Source organism: Myotis myotis, unplaced genomic scaffold (genome assembly GCF_014108235.1).
Source record: "Myotis myotis isolate mMyoMyo1 unplaced genomic scaffold, mMyoMyo1.p scaffold_m19_p_2, whole genome shotgun sequence".
NCBI classification, from domain to species: Eukaryota; Metazoa; Chordata; class Mammalia; order Chiroptera; family Vespertilionidae; genus Myotis; species Myotis myotis.
The window spans coordinates 4,147,245-4,166,205 of NW_023416324.1; the positions used below are offsets into that span (position 1 = coordinate 4,147,245).

General features: G+C 50.8%; 1 protein-coding gene across 2 annotated transcripts in view; it reads right to left on the reverse strand.

The window, feature by feature from the left end:
• The window catches only part of CTNNBIP1 (catenin beta interacting protein 1), a 49,278-nt gene extending 32,781 nt beyond the window's left edge, over window positions 1-16,497 (reverse strand). The window contains exon 1 of one of the 2 annotated variants that reach the window (XM_036348828.1): window positions 16,324-16,497. The gene's annotated coding sequence lies outside the window, so the exon portion shown is untranslated. The remainder of the gene's footprint in view (window positions 1-16,323) is intronic. The other variant, XM_036348827.1, reaches the window with a different exon arrangement.
• Window positions 16,498-18,961: the final 2,464 nt, after the last annotated feature.

The window sequence follows — 18,961 nt, forward strand, 5'->3', positions numbered from 1 at the left end:
CTGTAATGTTGCTACTGTTATGAATCATAATGTAAATATCTGATATGCAGGATGGTCTTAGGCGACCCCTGTGAAAGGGTCATTCGACCGCCAAAGGGGTCGCCACCCACAGGTTGAGAACAGCTGGCCTAGAAAATGCGTGAGCAAATACTGCAAAATGTTAACATTGGTGCATTGAGGTAAAAGGCAGAGATAGGGGTGTTCACTGTACTATTTCAACTTTTCTGTAGATTTGAAATAAAAATTAAAAGTCAGACCCTAGCTGGTTTGGCTCAGTGGATAGAGCATCGGCTTGAGGACTGAAGGGTCCCGGGTTCGAATCCAGTCAGGAGCACATGCCTGGGTTGCAGGCTCCATCCCCAGTGTGGGGCATGCAGGAGGCAGCTGATCAATGATTCGCTCTCATCATTGATGTTTCTATCTCTCTCTTCCTCTCTGAAATTAATAAAAATATTTTTTAAAAATTAAAAGTCAGGAAAACATTAAAAAGCCATTGGGCCGAAACCGGTTTGGCTCAGTGGATAGAGCGTCGGCCTGTGGACTGAAAGGTCCCAGGTTCAATTCCGGTCAAGGGCATGTACCTTGGTTGCGGGCATATCCCCAGTAGGAGATGTGCAGGAGGCAGCTGATTGATGTTTTTCTCTCATCGATGTTTCTAACTCTCTATCTCTCTCTCTTCCTCTCTGTAAAAAAAATCAATAAAATATATATATATTTTTAAAAGCCACTGGGAAGTGAGGCGTGGCAGTGGATGTGCCCCTGGATGTGTGTGGAGCTCTGTCTGTCACCCACCCGATCACTGCCCCCCCCCCCCCCGCCAGGGCAAGTGGGGAGCAGCGGTGAAGCCCAAATACAGATGGGCCCATCTTCTCTCCGGCCAAAGACCTGCTGGCCCAGGTCTGATTCCAGAACTCTCAACAATGACCATGGAATTACCCTCAGAGCTTCGACCTGCCCCTCACAGCAGTGCGGCGTGTCCTGCTGCAGGCGCAAACCACTCTGACGGAGGCCCTTCACGAAGCGTAAGAATCAGATCCACCTGACATGACTGAAAACAGCCAGTAACAACCAGGACATGGCCATCCTTCCCAGCTGCCCTGAGCACGAGGAAGGTCTCAACACAGAAAACGGGGGCACCTGGAGGCACCATCAGGGCCTGGGGTGCACCCTCCTTTCTGTGGCGTGACTCTCCCTCTGAGCAAGCCCCACAGGCCACGCTTGCACACGGCACCACTTCGCCCTGGTGCAGGGCAGGCAGTCAGATCCTGGCTGTCCTGTTGGCGGCATTTGGCAATGTCCCAAGACATTTCTTCTTAGTTTTTTAAATATATATATATGTTTTTATTGATTCCAGAGAGGAAGGGAGAGGGAGAGAGAGATGGAAACATCAATGATGAGAGAGAATGATTGCTTGGCTGCCTCCTGCACGCCCCCTACTGGGGGGTTGAGCCTGCAACCCAGGCATGTGCCCTGACCAGGAATTGAATGTGACCTCCTGGTGCATGGATTGATGCTCAACCACTGGGCCGGGCTCTGGCTGTCATGACTGGGAGGAGGCTACTGGGTAGGTGCCAGGGAGGTCGCTGAGCGTCCAATGATGCACAGGACAGCTGCCACAACACGGAGCTGTCTGGCCCCCATTCCATTGCACTGAGGGAGAGAAACCCTGCTCAGTGTTCCCTCAGAGTGGCCACTGCACCAGCTCCTTCAGCCCCTCCGCCCCTTCCCACCTGCTGGTCCCTCGGCCTCAAACACCCTTCCCTACTGACTGCTCCCCAGTCTATGGTGACTTTCTCTGGGCAGTCTGGAAGCCGGTGTTGGCACCCCCGCCCCAATTTCCTCCATTCACATCACTGCCCTGACATGGCACCTGGGCATCTGCCTCTCTGTTCCCAGCTCCACACTGGACGCCGCTGAGGGCAGGCCACAGGCTGGCTTGAAGGCCTTCATAGGCCCCAGGCAGCCTTATTCTCAGAGACAGGTTAAAACGGACCCACATCTCATTAAATAGCATTCTCACATAACTCACAGAGTGGAGGGAGCTGATCCTTTTTGTTTTTCCTCAGGTCTCCAATATTTCCGTGGCCCCGGGAAGAGCCTGAGGTCCTTGTGCTGAAGGATCTGGACGGTGGAAACGTGCTGCCGGTCATGTCAGTGTTAGTCACTGGGGCACCACGGAGGAAGCCTCCCGGCCTCCGGATGGCCTGACCCCAGAGAATCTGAGCCTCAGAGGGACTGAAGGAGCTTGTCTGTGCATATTAACACGTTGATGTAGCTGGATGGTCTAAGGCTTCCGTTCAGAAGTTCTAGTATAAAAATGTATGTGATTTTGGCCTGATTCAAGAAAAAGTTACCCAACCTCACTGTCTCTTTGAGTCCTGAATTGGGAGAAACCCCCCTCTTTACAGCTAAGAAAGAGTACCTGGCGGGCCAGCCCTGACAGCTCTGAGAACAATCAGACAGGAAGGGAATGTGGAGCTGGGAGGTTTCCGCTGCCCCGGGCACTCCCCATCCTGGGCAAGTCATTAGCTCCAGAGTTCTGACCAAGGGACACGCAGGTGGCGGTTTTATCTCCGCTCCGCACAGCAGGGGAACAATGACAGAAGGAAAAAAAGGCATCTTTTGACCAACTTTAAAAAGATTCTTTTTTTCTTCCCAGAGAACAGCTGGAGCCCTGAAACCTGGTCCAGAACCAGCGCCTACAGAATCCGGCTCCGGACGGTCCTCTGACTCAGTCTGACTCGTGCCCTTCGGCCTCTGGGGGTGGGCAATGCAGACTCCCGAGCCCTGGCCTAGTTATAAGTGAATGTAAGGGCTGGAACCCTCAGCTCTCAAGTGGATGGAAGCGCCCACCCCCCTCCTGGGCTCCCAGGCTGGGCCCCCCTCGTGGGCTGAGCACCTGGCAGTGTCAAAAGCCACCCACGCAAGCTGGTGGCAGAAGGACCTTCTCTCCTGTGACCTAGATTAGCGCCTGAGGTGCCCCAGCCTGCTGAACCCCTCCTCCCCTCACCAAGAGAAAACTCGGGTTGTACCGTGGTCGGTGTTCTCAAGGACTCAGCAGAAGTCAACTTGAGGCTGGACGGACCAGCTCCTAAAAATTCCAGGGAAGGAGCCTGGCCAGGAGGCGTCACAGACCTTCGTCACCTTCAGAGAAGGATGCCCGCATGTTCATTTCAGCCACAGAAGCACCGCCAACCCTGCTGCCCAGGGCAATGTCAGATCTGCAGGGTTTCTTTGCTTTGAATGAGGACGGGGAAAGTGACACAGTGCTGTTTATTTGTCGGGAGCTGCAAAAGGTCCCTCCACTGGAGCCAGGTGGACACGTTCACACCAAACCTCCTTCTCGCACGGACAAGCCTTGATCCCACAGTCAGGCCCAGGCACGGCCCGCCCAGAGCCCAACGGCAGGCTGGTCCGCCCAGAATCACTGCCCTCCCCAGCTCTTCCTCCGTTACAGTCTCCTAGAATTGGGTCAAACAAATAAGCCTCCTGAACCTGGTTCACTGCAGCCCCTCAGAATCCAGGGTCAGGGCGCCTCCGGGTTCCCACTGCAACAAGTAGGTCATGAAATCCATCGGGCTGCCTGCAGGGCGAGAGCTCGGCCCCCAGTAGTGCAGGCCCCTAGATGGGCAGGCTGCAGCCGCTTGGCCTCCAGAGCCGGCCCCCTGCTCACTGCCCAGCTCTGGGGGTGGCTGTCCTCAGGCCCTAGCTGATGGGCTCTAGGTGTGGTCTCCTGGGTGAAACTTCTCTAAACGCTTAAGAAAATAGGGGAACCTGGCCAGTGTGGATCAGTGGTCGAGCATCAACCTGTGAACCAGGAGGTGGAGGTTCGAGTCCCGGTCAGGGCACATGCCCAGCTCCATCCCCAGTAGGGGGCGTGCAGGAGGCAGCAGATTAATGATTCTCAACCTTGATGTTTCTACTAGTATCTCTCTTTCCTTTTCTCTCTGAAATCAACCAAAATATATTTTTTTAAAAAAGAAAACAGGTCTTCAGGTTACTGCCCCCTCTTCCTATAGGCTTCCAGTATATAGGTATGTGCTAATTTGCATAAGAATATAGGTATGTTTGTTTACCTCTAAAAATAGCCACACCACTGCTACAGTTTGCAAGGATTCATCACGCCCGCACTGTCCCGGGAGCCACGCACTGTGTGTTTGGATAACTGCTCTGCCCTACTCCACAGGCACTGACTCCCCTCTCCTTCCCCGCCAGCTTGCTCCGAACAAAAAATAATCCAAGGAAGGAGGAAACCTCCCCTAGGAGGCTGCTGAAGACTTGGTTTCCTTCCTTCCGAAATGTTGAACAAGCTGATAATCAGAATCAAAAATATTTTAAACAAAGACAACTCCAGACCTACATGTGCTTGTTTCTGTCACTCACTGGGGAAGCAGCGTGAGGACGAGGAGTCCTGGGGGGTCACTAAACCTGTCCAGTGGGAAGGTAAGGATGGGGGGGGGGGGCAGAAGGCAAGGTGAGGACTGACCAGAGAAAATGCAAGGCTGCTCTGAGAGGGGAAGGCACAGCACCTAATGCGGCGGGACTCTACCCCTGTCACCTGGAGGGTTTGCTCGGGGCCACTGTGGAAGGCTCAGACCTGTGGACAGAATGGAATGGAGGCCACAGGGGCTGGGAGGGCTCCAAGAAACTGTCCCCATTCCCAAGGGGTGGAGGCATAAACACCCAGACAGGCGCACCCAGATAACTTGGTTCAGGAGCCAAATCCCCATCATCCATTTGTAATGACATCCCCGTTCCCAAAGCCACTAAACCATTAGTCACCAAGCCACGGAAAGGTGGCAGAAGCTCCTGGCAAGACTGGCCTGTGAGCGCTCCCCTGGCAAAAAGACTCCTGGTTTTACGGCCAGTTACTCCCCTAAGGCTGTCACGTTTCATGAAATGAAACCCAGCAGTCCTTGACAAGCCCATGTCCACAGACCCCAAGCAGACAGACCTTGACCTCTTGCAAGAACTCTCACCTGAGGGGAAAAGCTTCCATCTGGGTTTGCTGAGCGGTTAGTACAGGCACCGTCAGTGGTGATATTCCCTAGCAAATTTACGTGGAACACATAGGGTTGAAAGAAAACAAAACAGAAAAGCAGGCATCAGTGCAGGCCAGTTCTTACCTGCTTCTAGAAAAGTCATGTGTCTGCCAGAAAGATACTCAGTCATAAACAAGTCCAAGTCCAAAAAAGAAGAGCTCACCCAAAATAGGAGCTCCTGAGAGAGAGGGAAACGGACGGCTGGGTGCGCTATAAACGGGGCAAGAAACCAGAAATCCAGGACAATGGCCAGGAGAGCCAGGCAAAGCCAAGGGGACTGAAACCAAAATAAATTCCAGGGGGAACAAAGTTGTTGTCCTTTTCTCCTCGCCTTTTTCTTTTGAAAAATTTCAAAGCCACAGAAAAGCTGAAAGAACAGCACCAGGAACATCCCTATACCTGCCCCTAGAGCCCCCGCTGCTCACCTTGTGGTCGCTGGCCTTGTGCTGCCTGTCTCCCGCCTCTCCATGTTGCGGGTACATGAGGGCACGTTTGCTTTTTATCCTGAGCGTTTGAAAGTAAGCTGCAGATATCATGATGCTTTGCTAAGTGCCTCATTACGTTTCTCCTAAGGCCATTCTCCTGCAGAACCATTTTCACCCCAAGGAATTGAATACTGACCCATATCCAAAGTTCCCCAACTATTTTCATCCCCAAGGAATTTAATATTGACCTACTTACTAGTAGATCCAAATCTCCCCAGCCCCTCTCCCCTCTCTTTGGCCACTGCTGGTTTTTAACCCAGGATCCAATGGAGGATCTCAATTGCATCTGGTTCTCATGCTCTTTCACCTCCTTTAGCTTGGAATGGCTCACCAGCTTCTCCTTGTTTATCACGACATTGACATTTTTTAGAGTCCAGGACAATTTGGATTTGTCTAGATTAGAGTAAGCATTATGGCAAGAAGCTGACGCTTTCGATGCCCCACTAGAGGCACACAATGCCAGTTTGCCCCATTCCTGGTGATGTTGGGTTTGATGCCTTGGCTATGGAGCAAATTTTGAAACTGAGAGAAGCGAGATTATGTATATTAGAAGAAAACAGAAAAACAACAACAGTGGGATAAGAAAGAAATATGAAACAAAACCTAGAAGTGATTAAAGAAAAGATTTAAAAATCTGATTATATAAAAAGCAAACTCTCTGCATGGGGAAAAAACATAATCAAAAGAACAATGGCAAATTGTGGAAATATGTGTAACATATATCACAGCTATGGGGTAAACTTCCTTAATATATAAATAGTACCTGTAGATGAATAAGAAAAAGACTGCCAAACCAAGAAAGAAATGGTCAAACAATATAATATATTGCTCATAAATGGCTCTTAAAGATGTGAAATGATGTTTTACTTCCTCATAAAGAAAATGCAAATTAAATTATAATATACCACTTTCCACCAATCAGATTAGCAACAATCAAAAAGTTTAACAACAGCCCTACGGTGTTTGGCTCAGTGGATAGAGCATCAGCCTGCGGACCAAAGGCTCCTGGGTTCAATTTTGGTCAAGGGGCACATGCCTGGGTTGCAGGCTTGATCCCCAGCAGGGGGCGTGCAGGAGGCAGCCAATCAATGATTCTCTCTCATCATTGATGTTTCTCTCTCTCCCTCTCCCTTCCTCTCTGAAATCAATAAAAAAAATCTTTTAAAAAATTTTAACTTCTACCAAGGTATCAGGGAAATAGGTATTCTTGTACAATCTTAGTATGTAAAACATGAGTATCTCCATGAAGGGCAATTTGGCAATACTAAAAATTGAAACAGATGTACCCTTTGCTCTAACAATTCAGCCTGAAGGAATTTATCCTATAGATACACTTACACAAATGCACAAAGATATGTGTAGAAGAATATTCCTGGTTCGTACTAACAAAAGACAGAGAACTTAAGTGCTCACTAGTTTTTAAAAATGAAAATGTAACCAATCAAAAGAATGTCATGAAACCATTAAAATGAGTGAGATAGTTCTAAAGGACCTTAGACAAGTCGCTTAACCTTTCTGTGCCTCAGTTTACTCATCTGCACACTGTCGGCAATCACAGCACTTAGTTCACAGGGCTGCTGTGAGGAGTGAATGAGTTGATATAAGTAAAGCACTTTCAGCGATAGCCACAGGAAATGCTCCAGAGGTATTAGCGGTGGTGGTGGTGGTGACGTGGAGAGTTCTGGTATTCATTGCTGAGTGGAAGAAGTTAAGGTGCAGAGCACTGTGTTACAGTATGAAACAAAGCAGTGCATGTCAGGCCTGTGTGCGGTCGCACGTGTGCATGGTGCACATGTACACATGCAGGATCTCTGGTTAAGATGCACAAGACGGCCAGCATGGTCTCTTAGGGGATGGGAATCCAGGGAGAAGGAAGACGTGTTCTCATATAGCCTTTTGAATTCTGGACTATGTGTATGCATCACCTACTCCAATGAATGATTTTCTTTTAAAGGAAGTGGAGTCGGGTCAGAATACGAGAACAAAAGACAGATCTTTTCTGGGAGGTCGCCAGTCCAGTGCAGTGCCTGGTGCTGAGCACTCGAGCTCCTGTCACTGCTCACAGGCCTAGGAAAACTCTTCTCTTCCAAGAGATGGGAAGTGAGGGTGGGCAGCCACCACCTGGGGCAACCGTGAGGAGATGGGCACCTGCTGCCTCACAGGTGGCAGTGGCAGCTTCAACCAGATGGGAGGAGGGACATTTGTTCTGGTGACTCCACCCCCCCCCCACCCCCCCCAGTCCCACCATAAGCTCCGAAGGCTGCTCCATGCAGGAAAACAGAGCCAGGGCCTGGACAGATGCCCCCACAGCCGGCTTGCTGGCCTATAAGCCCCACCAGGTCCTACTAAAAATCACTGGCACCCCTGTCTTCCTGCAACTCCAGTGTTGGCCAGAGGAACACCATGTGCCTCAAAAGGCCACTGGGCAGTGCCAGCAATGGGGACAGACACAGTGGGGGAGAGGGGGCGTGGCTGAACAGCCTCTGCTCAGTCCGGAAGCTCACAGGGCTGAGGTCACAGCCTAGCGGAGCTCCCCTTAGCAGTTTCCCTGCCTCACCTTTTGCTCCTTCCTTTGTAAATAAGTGGATCATTTAGGGGCTCTTAACCGCTACTTCACCAGCTTAAAATCCCCAAACCATGTTGGCAGTACTCACAGCTCCATGCATTTAAAGCAGCTCCCTCCACCCCCAGCCACACACAGGAGAAACATAAAATTACAATCGGAAAATCATTCGAATGTCCTCCACCGGCAGAGAATGGAGCAGAAGGATGATATGCAAGGATGAGGGTCAGGACGGGTCTGTCGGAAGCCGGGCTGCCTGAGGCTGTGAGGCCTTGGTCTGGGCAGGGAGGCCAAGACTAACCTTTGGAACCTAGGTCCCTGGTTTGCCTGGTGATTTAGCAGGAAGAGCAGGGCGGGGCTCACATTGTGAGAGGTGTTTGAACCCACAAGGGACCCTGATCCCCAGAGGAGCTCCGCTGGCAGCATCCAGGACTGCAGGACAACAAGGCGTAACTTCATCTGCCTCGGGTTGTTTTCGGTTCAGGGACACGGACCACAGAATTCCACAGCAGGAAACATGTGGGTTGGATCCTCAGGAGATACTCAGGCCTGAAAAAACCTTAATTGGAGCTGGTCTCCAGAAGACTCCCACCCAGCTCTCCACGTGGGAGGGGATATGAAAGTGGGTCACATTCTCCCAGCTGAACCGGCGTCCCTGTGGGCCAGTCCAGGGACTAAGTGACCTGGTCTCCTTGCTGAACCAGCCATTTCCTCCTGATCAGATGATGAATGATTCTGGGGCCCCCCAGACCGAGGGGGCAGCTGACTAGCACCGGAAGACGGCGACATTTCGGGGTCTGGGTGAAAGTAACATCGCCCAGGAGTACACCCCGCTGTCCTGGCGCCTTCCTCTCTCTCTGACCGTGGGCAGAGGCCTCTGCCAGCCCTTTGCCCTCTCCACCCCAGGCCTGGCTGGAGGGAGGCAGGAACACTGTGTGCTTTCTCATGAACTGCTGGGCCTCCCCGGCCTTGCTCTTTGAAGGGACCCCGAGGCCTGGTGCTGGGCAGACTGAGGGAAGAAAGAACCTTCCCCCACCCCACTCTGTGTATATTGACCCCTAACGGGGGGTCAAGGACACAGGGGTCCCCAGGCATCAGTTCTTTTGGGAACACTGTGAGCATGCCGGGGAGCACTGAACAGCCACCCCACAGCCTACCTGCCGCCATATGCCTGTTTTCCTAAGTTAGCAGTGGGAGACCTATCCGGCAGGGAGAGAATTCTGGAGAGACAGGTCTGGCAATTATTCATAAGAAAGGCACTCGGTTGGTGCATAACTTCAAAAAACTTTGGAAAGAGCCCACCCCCATGATCTTGAACTCTCCCCCTGAACTCCAGTAACACAGGCTTAAGGCCTTGAGCGGAAATGGAGTTCTTATTAACCACCACCAGGTGCTAATCTACACTAATAAAAGACAAAGATGCTAATTGACCATACCTTCACTACACCTACCAGCCCATCAAAAGAGTATGCAAATTAACCCAACAAAGATGGCCGTTAAATTTGCATACTGCAGGCGGGGTGGGACAGCGCAATCCGCCGCCTGCCCCGCCGCCAGCCGGGCCTGCCGTATGTGACCCGGGGCGGGATCCGGGCCTGCCATCTGCCACCCAGCGTGGGATCCGGGCTTGCCATCTGCCACCTGGGGAGCGGGCCTAAGCCAGCAGGTGGTTATCTCCCAAGGGGTCCCAGACTATGAGAGGCCACAGGTCGGGCTGAGGGACACCCCCCGGCCAGGGCACAAATTTTTGTGCACCAGGTCTCTAGTTGTTAATAAATATGCCCACACTGAGGGCAGCTTTTGGTAGTGGGGCGCAGAAGGGTTCTCTTCTGTGAACTCTTCCCTTGCTCTTCTGGGAAGCCAAACCCAGCCCTCCACCTTCAATGCCTGCCCAGGGCAGGTACCCATGGGGGCCGATGTGTACCCCTGAAAATCATATCCTGACTTTCCCTGAGACGCAAAACACTCATCAGCAGGCTTTTTCTTTATTCATACAACTCCAGCTAGATAATAAGCCTCTTGGCCCTAGACTATAAGGGAATAATTCTTTTTACCCTGCTCACCACAGAATTCCCAGTGGGACCCACACTGTAATCAAAGCTCAGTAAATATTTATTAATTGAATTAATGAGTTCAATTAATAAATATTAATTGGGAGGGAAGGAAGGACAAATGGAAGACAGCCATCGCTCCTTGGTATCTCTGTGTTTTGGGCTTTTTTTATGAAAACATCATAGGCAGGATTAGAACCCAAGCCATTTAACCCCTTCTCTGCCCTGCTATGAATGTCCTCGACCGTGTAATGATGCGTGGCACACACACAGATGTGTGTGTGTACAGATGCTTACACAGTACAACATGACCATGAAGATGGAGAAAGACTCATGGCCCTCACTCGCTGAGAAACTTCAGGAGGAGGAAAACAATGTTTGGGCCAATCACGCCACCTTCCCCGCTGGGACTGTTGTCTTCCCCTTTTAACAAGGCTTCGTGGAGGATCAGGGCCTAATGGGTCTTTAATAACTGAGTATAACAGCAACTGGTGCTCAGCACCCTTTCATAAAAGAGGTTCAAAAGCGCCTTGGCTCACACATCACAATGGCCCTGCAAGCTATGAAGGCACAGGTATCATTATCCACCTTTACCGTTGGGGAAAGTAAGGCAAATGGAGGTTAATTAGCTTGCCCAAGGTCAGAAGAGACAGGGAAAGGGCGTAGGATTCACTCTTTGCAGCAGCCAGTGAGCTAACTCTGGACCCTAACCATGCCACCCAGTGGGGCTTAGGCGAGATTCTGTTCTTCTCTATTGTTTCTGCTAAGAAGCAGCGTCTAACAGGGTGCTCAGAGCTCACTGAGCCTCAGGAGCCATACATACTTCCTCGTTTTGAATCTGACTCTGTGCCCGACTAGCTTGACCTCACACAAGTTACTTAACCTTTCTAGGCTTCGGCTTCTGAATCTGTAAAATGGTGATAATGGTGTGTATCTCAGACACGACAGTGAGGATTAAATGAGAGAATGTATGTGGAAGGCCACTATCATTCATTTCCTCATTTTCTAAATGAGCACATATCACTCTTGTAAAAGAACAAACACACACACAAAACACAGCTCCTTGAGAAAATGGTTACACCCACAGTTCAGTTTTGACAAGGCTACAGATGACAGATGACTAACCGGCATTTCGCATCCTGCCAATGAAATGCCCCAGGACCCTGACGGTGACTTACAGCACGAAAGTCCTATTTGATTCCCACTAACTCCCGCTGGCCTCTCAAGGTTAAGAGCAAGTGGCATCATGGACACTAGCTGACAAGGAGATGCCTGAGTGAGGAGTTGAAAAGCTGGCCAACTGCACCCAGTCTAAGGAGGCCAACTCTGGATTCCTGGCGAGCTGGAGCCCTCGGTTTGAAATGCCATTCTCTGAGTGCTCTGCAGAGCTTCCCAACTCCACCAAAGACAGCCAACGCTTTCTAGGTACCACTGTGTTTCTGATCAAGTGACCACACAGTGACAGTGTGGCCCGACCCTCTATAGAGGGCCTGGTGATACCAGTGGGAGATTGGAAGAGAAGGGTGTGGGGGGATGGGTTGGGGTGGCAGAAAGCTGCCCTGTCAATCTTGGTATTCCCCCAACAGAGACACTGTGACATGTTTGTGTGTGGGTGTCTTTGGTGCACATCTGAAGAATAATAGCAAAACTTCAAGGTTTCTTTAGAGTCAATACCAAGGTAAGAAGCTCTAACTCATGCAGAAGCGAGCAGAGAACATAGGACATGCCCTGTATAGGACAAGATGCCAAGATCTGGCAGTGTTCATTCTTTCAACTCAAGAAATGTTTACTGATCACTTGTGTACTCAGGGGGAAAGAAGGCTCAGTGGAGTCTGCAGGACACACAGACACATGCCTGCACCTTCACTAACCTCGCCAATGGCCCCATATCTCCTAGGTATCTCGGCCAGAAAAATGAGGAACTTGATGGGAATAAACTCATCATTGCCAGCCCCCTGGCCTCCCAAAGTCTTCCAAGGACAAGGAGAGCCCACTCACTGCAATTCTTAGTGTCCTGCTTTTTTTGCCAGGTGGCCCACCAGGAAAAATGCCTGCGCAGTCACTTCCCACTGTTCGGAATTAAAGAGTAAAATCCAAACTCCTCACTGTGGTCACAGACGCAGCCCCTACCAGCTCCTCGCCCACCTTGTTCCAGTCCCGATGGGCTGATTGCTCCTGTTTCTGCTGTCCTCTCTGCCCATCGACGGGGCGTCCATTCAAAGTCACGTCCTCAGAGCTAGCCAAAGTTATGACTGAATCCTCACCCCAGTCACTCTCCACCTCATTGCCCACTTTTATTCTCCTTGTGTCTCTTTTCACCATTCTAGGTTATTTTGTTCACTTGTCTATTTGTTTACTGGCTGTCTCACTACAATATAAACTTCATTAGGCCATGTATCTTGGTGATCTTGTTCTTGGTTATATCCCCAGCACCTACAACAGTGCCTGGCACTTAGTAGGTGGTTCAATGAGTCATTCAATTTAACAAATATTTACTGAGGACCTACAAAGTTTAGGCACTGAACTGTAACAGTAGACACACACACAAAATAAAAAAGACAAAATCTCTGCACTCAAAGAGCTAAAATTCTGTTGGGAGATCAGATAAATAAATAATGGTGAAATAACAGCTGCTACTTACACCAGGCAGGCACTCCGTGCTGTTCAAGCTTCTGATAGGCATTGCTTAATTTAATCCTCCCTTCTTTCAATCATGAAAGTATTATTATTTTATAGATGGGGAAACTGAGGCACAGGGGGGCCAAGTTACATGGTGTAATGAAGTTTCTATTGTAGGGGTCAAGGTCATGGAGCTCATAATGGCAGAACCAAGATCCAAACCCAGCAGCTGTTCCTTGTAGGCAGGGCTGGAGAGAGCAGACCCATCAAGGAAGGGCTGCCCTCTTCTGGGAGCTGTGAAATGGAGGCTGCTGGGCTTAGCAGTGTTGCATGCTGGATGAGGAGAAATCTGGAAATCTGAAAGGAAGTGTGGTCTGATGGAAAGACAAGGAGGGACAAGGGTCAGGAGTGCTGGCTTCTAGTTTTAGATGCTGTGAAACACCCAGGCACATCAACCAATACTTGATGAGTCTACTTTCTGTACAGGACACTGATTGAGGCGCTGTGAGAAATGCAAAGATGAACCCAATAGAGATCCTGGTCTCAGTAAGCTTCGAGTCATGCACGTACCCATGGAGCTGGAACAGAGGCAGAAAGTGGTGGGTGCCATATGAAAATGTACAAACTGCCATGGGATTTCAAGAGCCATTCAGCCTCTATGGGCCACAGGTCCCCAACCATTAAAGTGGGGTGGCCTACGGAACCCCTGAGGTCCTCTAGGTCTGACGTGTTCTGACAGCACAGATTTGGAGCTGCATGGAGATCAAGTTTTATTCTGGTTCATGGTACAAGTTCATGGCCACTGATCTTGTCCATGTTTTCCTACCTAAGAACAGTTCCAATCTTTGGGCAACATCTTACAGCAGCGAAAGGGCTATACTGCGCTCATTTAAAAAATGCCGCTAGATGTGGGAACACAGCCTAGCATGCTCTGCCCTCCTCCACTTCAAATGGTTTTTAAACCCACAAGCCCTCTTTCCATCAAGGAGGAGGTAACCCTTCTGTGAGAATGGTTATATCGTGGGGACTACTCCCTACTCCCCTTGTTCACGTTTGTACCCCGAGAGCAGGGGTGGGGAACGTTCAGCCCATGGGCCATATAAGACCTGAGAATCATTTGGTCTGGCCCTGCCAAGGCATTAGGGGTGAGTTAATTAACTGTTTGACCAAATATAGCAGGCTCATTTTTATTTTTTATTTGTTTTATTTATTTTAAATTTTTTTATTCATTCATTTATTTTTTAATCCTCACCGGAGGATATTTTCCCACTGATTTTTAGACAGAGTGGAAGAGAGAGGGAAAGACAGACAGAGATATCGATGTGAGAGAAACACATCAATTGGTTGCCTGCACACATCCTGACCAGAGCCTGGCCGGGGAGCGGGGAAGCCTGCAACCGAGGTATGTGCCCTTGACCAGAATCAAACCCTTCAGTCCACAGGACGAGGCTCCATCCACTGAGCCAAACCGGCAAAGCTAAAAAAATATATATTTTTATCGATTTTTTTAGAGAGAGAGGAATGGAGAGGGATAGATAGAAATATCGATGAGAGAAAAACATCACTGATCGGCTATCTCCTGCTCGACCCCTACTGGGGATCGAGCCCGCAACCTGGGCAGGAGCCCTACTGGGAATCGAACTGGTGACCTCTTGGTTCCTGGGTCAACACTCAACTGCTGACCCACACCGCTGGGCAGCAGGCTAATTTTTAAGTTGATAATTTTGTATGCTGTTATAAATATCCAAAAGCCTCTTGGCAGAAAAAAGGCTCCCCACCCCTGCCCTAGAGTCTAGCACAGTCTGGCTCACAACAGGTGCTGAGTAAGCTTCGCTGAGCTACACCTGGGCAGATCAGGTCTAGAAGTTCTCGCTTGACATAGAAATCTCAGCCGATGATCCATGAAGGTTTGCTTTACAGCTCCGCTTCTCCCAGGGGAGCAGACTGGTTCCACCTCTTCGCTTTCACTGTTACCACGCTGGTCCCCCAAGCCTCCATCCCCTCGTGCCAGGCAGCTGCAATAGTCTGTCTCCCAGCTGGTATCCCTGCTTCTATGTTTGCCTCTTGTAATCCAGTCACGACATAGCAGCCAGAACGATCTTTGAGAACTTAGATTTAGATCTTATCACCTCTACTGAAAATCCTCCAGTGGCTTCTAACTGCACGTGGAATAAAACCCAAACTGGTCCTTCCCACCTTCATAGCACTTACCGCTACTGAGGTTAATGTGTCTGCTTATTTGTTTACTCCCTCCTCTTTCAAATGCCTGGACTAGTGCCTGACACACAGTAAGTACTCCCTAGTGAATGCATGAATCTCTAGCCCATAGAGGCAATTTGTATTTACAAGGACCACGAACTCCACCCAGAAACCATGAATGGCACACTGGCATTTAACAGCGGGCACCTTTAGGATTCAGTCCTGCTTTAAGTGACGGGAAACTTGGTATCTATGGATTCTTTAATGGTCCAAAAGATCAGTATCATTTACCTTCGAACGCCAGGAACTAGAGCCCAGCAGTTGTAGCAGGAAGCTAAGAGTCAAGGCACTGGGGAACGGCACCTCAGAACAAACTCCCACTTGCCTCGGGGTCCCTTACCAACAACACCCTGTGCCTCAATTTACCCAGCCGTCAGCCAGGCACACTCCCCTAACTTCTGAGTGGCAGGACACAAAGTAACGAACAGCTACAGCGTACGTAGATCCTCAGATAGGCGGTGCTGCACGCCACACATCTCATTACTCATCAAACTCTTGATTTGCTGCCAACACAGGCCTCCTGGCCTTCCCAGGGGCTAACCTGACAGCAGGCACTGCTCCGACAAGTTCCGCGCACACAGAGGGAGGGGGGCGGGTGGGCCCAACAGGGTGCGTGTCCAGAGCTATGAGTCCTGGTGACCAGGTTCAAGAAAAAGGAAGGTGGCTGGGCTGGGGGTGATGGAGAGGAGGTGAGAAGTGCAGTTTGGGGGCTCCCAGTGGTTAATTTTGCAGGTTCCCCAGCAGCTGGCCATGCAGGTGAGACGTGTGCGTACAGTGCGTGCCTTTCAGGAACACTCACGGGAGAAGCGGAAAGGGGAGACGGTAGTTCAGCAAACTGGAGGGAGGAAGGGCAGCCCGGTGGCCACCCTTGGCAGCATTCAGTTTGGGGAAATATGGAGGAGCCCTCTGCACAGGGTCAGGATGCTGAGTGGGGCTCAGGTGAGGGGAGAGGACGCGGGACCTGCAGTGCTGACCGAGGGTGACAACCAGCCGACGCGGCAGGCAGGTGAGCTACCGAGTGGGTGGCGCGGCCACCTGTGGAGGCGCCCTCCGCGAGAAGGTGAGGACCCCGCAGGGTGGTCTTCGGCGGGGCCGGCGAGCGGCGGGGGGCAGCGGCGGCCCGGCGGGGAGAGGAGGCCTGGCCCAGACCTGGGCGCTGCGCCGGGGGCCCCGTCGGCGGGTCCGAGCGGGGTCGGGGGTGCCCTCCGCGGCCCCTCCCCGGGAGACAAAGGGCCGGCGGCTCCCCCGATCCCAGGGGCGGCGCGGCCCGGGCGCTACGGGCGCGGGCTGGCCTCGGCGCTTACCTGGGCCGCCCGACCCGGCCGGGCCGGCGTGGGCTGCGGGTCCGTGCGCGACGCGCGGCGGCCTATTCCGGGGCACGCTCACCCCGAGCAGCCGCGGCGGCGGCAGCAGCAGCAGCAGAAGCAGCGGGAGCGGCCACCTCAGCCTCCGCCTCCCGCTCCGTGAGTCACCGCAGCGGGGAGGGAGGGAGGCGCCAGGCCGCCGGGGGAGGGACCGGCGAAGGGGGCGGCATCTGGCTCCGCGCGGGCGGCGGAGGCGCGGCCACGGCAACGCCCCGCGCCGGGGGCGGGGCCTGCTGGAAGAGGTGGGACCAGGAGCACGCGGGGGCGCTCATTGGTTACATCGGCTAGTGGGCGGGGATGCCTTTTGAGGGGCGGGAGCTGCAGGGTGTTTGGGGACGCTCATTGGGCGCCTCGAGCAAGGGGCGGGGCCACGAGATGGGCGGTGTAACCCGGTCGCGAGTAGTGGCGGAGCTGAGCTCAGCGCTCAGGGGAGGGCGGGACCGGAGGTGGGCAGGGGAGGAGGCGGCCTGAGGGCGGAGCCGGGTTAGCAGAGCTGTCGCCGAGGTAAAGCAACTTTGCGAGTCCCTTGCTGCTCCGGGAGCACAGTGATCCCGTAAAAACAATGGCCTCTTCCACACACGGGTCTGTGTTTAAAAATGGGAGCTGCCAGACTTGGCGGAATCCTTGGTGAGACCGGTTCACCCAGGATCGCTGAAAAACTGAATGGACGCGGTTGCAAGACTTTCAGAGGCGTGGTCTTCCTGAGTCTCAGCTGGGTTCGTTGCTGCGTTTGAAGCAGTTAGGCCCGCTCTTGCATTGGGGGCCTAACCTGGGGTCCACGAAGCCCAGAAAGCCCAGGGATGGGCCTCCGTGGGCCCGTTAAACTTCGAATATCGTGTGTATTGACCAACACCAATGAGTGCATTTTTCAGGGGGAAAGGGACCCATGTTTAAAATGTTTCTGTAGAAAGTCTGACCCTGCTTTCTGGCTCTCTCTGGAGAGAGTACAGGGAGAAACAACCCTTTATAGGCAACATGGAAGTTCCTTTGCACTCGCACCTTTCCAATGAAAGGGATGCGTGTACTGAAGTGTGGTCTCATTTTCAGCATTTTAACTTAACAGTTACACAGTGTGACACTAACCGCAATCTAAAAGCCCTCCGGCCCCGGTTCCCCCTTTTCTGGCTCATCCTCTTCCACTTCCCCAGAGTTCTTCCCCTTCCCTGTGCAAGAGACATGAGGTGCTTTTTTTACTTTACTGTGTTCATTTTCTGAAATGTCCATATTACTTTTGAACACTGTACTGTAGTTACAATTGAGGAATATTTTAATCTTACAAAAAATCATTAAATTACAAAGTGGGAAAGGCCAGAAATAGATCTTAATCCTGTTTATATCCCCATCGATGTCCAGACTACCGTGCCCATAGCAAGAACTCAATAATATTGGCCAATCCAAGTGTACCCGCTGGCCCTTCAAGTTTTCCAGAGCATGCCAATGCAAAAAAACCTTACCCATTCAAACTATTTTTATGTATCGACATTTAAACAAATGAACTAAAATTGAAAAAGTTGTTTGCTATTCAAGACACAATGTATAAATTATATTTCTAAAAACGACATATGCTTAAGGAGGAAGGTGGGAAAGGAATGCATAAAATGAAAATGTTTCAGTGTAAAATAAGTGCTTTTCTTTTTTTCCAAAATTACAGAAATATAGTTTTTATAGTTCAAAATTATAATAAGTTCATCAACACAGCCAGTGCCTCAACTACCCCATGAGCTTAGAACTGTAAAATTCTGCATTTCTAGATAGCAGTATTGTTTCAGGGTAACTAAGGCTCCATCCATCTGTAGGGTCTTAAAATGAAACACTGAAGGCTTAGGAGATATGGAACATCTGTTAGTTCCGACAGCCCAGTACCACCTCTCTTCTTGGGGAGTTGCTCCTCCCTACCTTCTACCACCCAGAGGTGCCGATGAGGTTACAATTACAGTATCTACACCAGACACCAGTAGTTCCCGACGTGGGGCACACGACCCACTGGGGGGGGGGGGGTAATTTGATTTTTAAGGAGAACAATTTGAGAATGAATATTAACAGTGAATTTTTTTGCATTTCTTATGGTTCTAGGAGCCTCATATACAGTATAAAAATATATATTGTGACATATTTATGCATTTCAGTTCTCTATTATATGTTTTGAAACTTTATTTGCTATTTGTTCATAGCAATGGGCAGTGTAACCCGGTCGTGAGTAGTGCTCCTGGCCCCACTTCATATTATTATGATTTTTAACAATTTCTTAGTGATTTCTTCCTCAGTACTTCAACTGTCCTTTCGTTCTTTTATTTTTCTCTTTCATGGATGCCATGTTCTTTGGAAGCTTGTGTAGACCAAGTTAATGGCCTTTTAGGCTTCCTCCACGTGAATAGGAGTTCACTTTTAAAAAATATATATTTTTATTGATTTCAGAGAGGACCGGAGAAGGACAGAGAAATAGAAACATCAATGATGAGAGAGAATCATTGATCGGCTGCCTCCTGCACGTCCCCTACTGGGGACCAAGCCCGCAACCCAGGCATGTGCCCTTGACCAGAATCAAACCCGGGACCCTTCGGTCTGCAGGCTGATGCTC